The following is a 5,000-nucleotide window of genomic DNA, read 5'->3' as shown; positions in this document are numbered from 1 at the left end:
TCCATTTTTCATATTTTGACTGTGTGTATATTATATACATACATACACACACACACACACACACACACACACACACATATATATATATATATATATATATATACATATATATATGCATTATATACTTATAAATATACATAATCTATTTCTATGTATATGTATAAATATATATACAAATACATTCATATATATATGTATATATATATATATATATATATATATATATATATATATATATATATATATATATATATATGCTTGTGTGTATGTGTGTGAGTGCATATATATATATATATATATATATATATATATATATGTGTATATATATATATATATATATATATATATATATATATATATATATATATATGAATGTATTTGTATATATATTTATACATATACATAGAAATAAATTATGTATATTTATAAGTATATAATGCATATATATATATGTATATATATATATATATATATATATATATATATATATATATATATATATGTGTGTGTGTGTGTGTGTGTGTGTGTGTGTGTGTGTGTGTATGTATGTCTATAATATACACACAGTCAAAATATGAAAAATGGAAAGCTTGGTTCGTAGACTTGAGTAAAATTTTGACAATCTTCATTGGCGGAGGCCTGAAATCACCGATTACTCTTACTAGTTTTCGTATATTTTACTATTTGAGATTTCAATGTAATTTTTTTTTATTATTCACATGATATTTAGTGAATCTGATAAGATCCAAAACGGAATCGTAATTTTATTGGTAATAATGAATAAACAACTTTTTCATATTTTTATTTACTGCTTACAGGAAAATTCAGTAAATTTCACTACACTGACATAACAACCTCATGATTGTTATGAGATAGTTATCGCTTCTAAGCAAAATATCTCGCTAAAGAAAATAATTAATGAATATCTTTGCAAGGTTTAAAACTTCCGTGGTTTGAATCTGCTGTTAAAAACACTTGAAGAAAAAACTTTATTAGAAAATACAGTTTTCTTACTTTTTTAAGTATTTCCTAAATAATCTGCATTTTCTTATTCGTTATCTTCATACAAGAGTATTTTCATCTCTAGAATTATTATTATTATTATTATTATTATTATTATTATTATTATTATTATTATTATTATTATTATTATTATTATTACTTGCTGAGCTGCAACCCTAGTTGGAAAAGAAGGATATGCTATAAGCTCATGGACTCCAACAGGGAAATGGTGAAAATAAGGATAATGGTAATAATAGTTATTTATTTTTAAAAAAAACCTACATTTCAACTACAACAAAGCAACATTTTTACAAGAGCAAATGATAGTTTAAACGAGTCTACAAAGTTAACCTCCTTAAACTAACTAGCACCACTCGACCGAGGATAATTCTCGTACCCGCACAGCATTCGGTAAAACATTCCATCGTACCCAAAGGGCTGAAGTTCTCGGATTTCCTGAAGGGAAGGGAGACCCGAACTCTTGTTTTTCTTCTGTTCGACGTGGCCGTAGTCCACCCAGCGATGAATCCACCGGTAGACGGTTCCAGTGCTCGTCCCGAGGAGTTCAGAAATCTCCCGGATCGTGACCCCGCCCAGCCACAGGTAGACGATCTCCACTCTTTCTTGTAAGCTTGTCCTTCCTGGGCTGTAACGTCTGTCCATTTCTATGTATCTGCAACATATTGTCTGCGTTAGTATTGTGTGTGTTTGTAAACTCTCTCTCTCTCTCTCTCTCTCTCTCTCTCTCTCTCTCTCTCTCTCTCTCTCTCTCTCTCTCTCTCTCTGTATATATACACATATATATATGTATATATATATATATATATATATATATATATATATATATATATATATATATATATATATATATATATATATATATATATATTGAAAATTAGCCATATATATCAATATATTAAAGTCTGGATTCTCTTAAAGACCTCGGGATCAGAGCCCCAGGCGAAATCACTCAAAGACCATAGCATCAGACTGGTCGGGTTTCGAACCCATACCACTTAACCACGTATATGGTTAATGCCTTACAAGTATCCTGGAACAGAGTTCGTAACCGGACCGGTCAGATGCTATACTCTTTGAGTGATTTCGCCTGGGCCTCTGATCCCGAGGTCGTTAAGAGAATCCAGACTTTGATGTATTAATATATATCGCTTATTTGAAATATGAAAAACACGTTTAAATGTGCAGAAATATATATATATATATATATATATATATATATATATATATATATATATATATATATATATATATATATATATATATATATGGTAAAATTCTTTTCTATAATTCCCCGAGGATTCTTTAAATTGCCCGGAGCTTACCTCCAGCTGAGGCCTTTTAGACTGAGTCATAGCCCCCTAAGGTGTCTAAGAGGATGAGGTTAGTCCCTTGCCTTCAGTACTGGAACCAGAGGCTGGAACCAGAGGCTGGAACATTGCCTTTGTGTACATTTTTCAAATTGGAAACCATCTCCCGATCCATGCTTTCTTAATAAGTTATTTTTTTTTTTTTTTTGTGCAATCGTTGAAGAAATAAACCGAATCTCAAAAGTAAATTTCTTCTTCTTCTTCTTTGTCTGCATCTTTTCCCACCTTTATGTGGGGTCGATGTTTCTGGCCAGCGTTCTCTCTGTCCCACACTTCATCACCGGTTAATTCCTTTGATCGAAGGTCATCCTTGATACAGTCCATCCATTTTCGCTTTGGTCTCCCTCTCCTCCTCGTTCCCTGTACCTCCATTTCCATCACTCTCCTCCCAATATAGTGTTCATCTCTTCTCATGACATGACCATATCACCTCAGTCTACTTTCTTGGATCATATCTGATAGTTTTCTAACTCCTGTGGTACCCCTAATTACCTCATTCCTAATCCATGCTTACTTAAGAAGCTATTTTATTGCGCAATCGTTGAAGAAACAAACCGAATCTCAAAAGTAAATTTACAATAAAAAAAAAAATCACGCTTAGTATTTTGAAGGTCTAATTTTGATTATTATCACCCTATCTCTATTCAAGTTGTATTTTCAAGAATTCCCTTTAAAAAAAATGGGTTATTAAAAGCTTGTATTTTGTCTTGTCATTCATTTCATCTATACATGCAATATATATGTGAGAAGCAGATAAGTCACTTTTCCATTTATATATTATGTTATTTTAAGATTAAACTCTTAAACATTCCAAGTCATTCCCAGCTTCAGAATCTAATTGTTTGTGGAGCGAATCTAATTGTTGGTGGCTCCACAAACACGCAAGTGGCTCCCCCCACACACACTCACATAGAGATAATCTTAAGTCCAATGTTTCCAACAGTAATTCCAAACACAACTAATCAAACGAACTAGCAACAAAAAGCAAATTAAATAGCAACAATAATAGAACGTGATAGTACCTAACAAACTCCTTATCACCTACATGTCTGAAGTTTAAAACGTAGAATCCTGAAGGAGAGTTTATAATAACAGCAAACAAGTAGTTAGCAGAAAATTGGACTGTATCCAGCGTATCTTAAGAAAGAATAGTTTGTCTACACTGAATGTTCAGGGTAAATATTAGGCGCATTTGCACTGACTCGCAGCGGTGCCCTTTTAACTCGGAAAAGTTTCCTGCTATCTGATTGGTTAGAATTATCTTGTCCAACCAATCAGCTATCAGGAAAGTTTTCTGGGCTGAAAAGGTACCCCTACGAGTCGGTGCAAATCTGCGCCAACTGGTTCCAGTGATCACCATCGAATTTTCTAGCGATCTGGAATTTGAAAAAACAGGAAAGGTACGAGTGTTAGATTATGCATGGTTGAAAAAAAAAAAAAACGGCTGTCAATCTATATTTTATTTGGATTATACACGAGATCTTAGGATAGTCGTTCCGGGGGTTAGAATCCCGTGACACCTGACGGTAATTCTCTTGTAATATCACTCGCAGAAATATTATACAGTAGGAAGTTGTCCGAAGGGAACTTCCATCAGGACGACATGGCTCGAGCCCAAAAATAGATTTATCTTACGTCAAAATTCCTTTTTTCTAATTATTATAAAAACAAAAAACTAACATTGTTATATAGTCAAGTTTGAATATTTACTTGAAATATCCCTTGCATCTGTATTTATTCAATTATTAAAAAAAGAGGAAAACTAATACATGGAATACTTGTGCCAGGAATTTGAGGGGTTAAAGAATAATAATATTCACCTTTTTTATTTGGTTCTGAGATCCATTCCCTTTTAATAATAATCTGAAATCCATTACAGCAAGTAATCTTCATGTTATTATATTTTGTTTACTTAATTGTAAGTATAATCATTTTTAATTGCTCTTGGATAAATTCATCATCATCATCATCATCATTGTCATTATCTCGTATTACTTTATTGATTCTGTTATAATATTTGAGTGATTACATAAGAGCATTGTCAGTCTGGAGGTAACTTCATGTGGCATATCCTTGGTATAAACTTCATATTCCCAATCCAATTGACCCTTGAATGTTTAAAATCCTTTCATGAATGGCAGAGGCAAGGGACACTTTCCCTATCAAGCAGGACAATGCCCTAGAGACTGACCATATACACATATAATCAGCGCCCAAGTCCGCTCTCCACCCAAGCTAGGATCAAGAAGGCCAGGCAATGGCTGTTGGTGATTTAGTAGATAGACCTATAGGCTCCCCCAAACACCTCCATCCTTAGCTCACAAAGGATGGTGAGGTTGCTGCGACCAAAGAACCTAACGAGTTTGAGCGGGACTTGAGCCCCAGTCTGTCATTCACTAGTCAGGGACGTTACCACATCGGCACCACAACCCTTGATTTAGTGTGATTATGCTCCCGCTTCTTTTTTCTTTAAAGATTATGGGACAGTCATATATATATATATATATATATATATATATATATATATATATATATATATATATATATATATATATATATATAGATAGATAGATAGATAGATATATACATACATACATACAGACACATATA

This window comes from Palaemon carinicauda, chromosome 13, assembly GCF_036898095.1.
Source record: "Palaemon carinicauda isolate YSFRI2023 chromosome 13, ASM3689809v2, whole genome shotgun sequence".
NCBI lineage: Eukaryota > Metazoa > Arthropoda > Malacostraca > Decapoda > Palaemonidae > Palaemon > Palaemon carinicauda.
Note: the sequence above shows the minus strand (reverse complement) of the source record.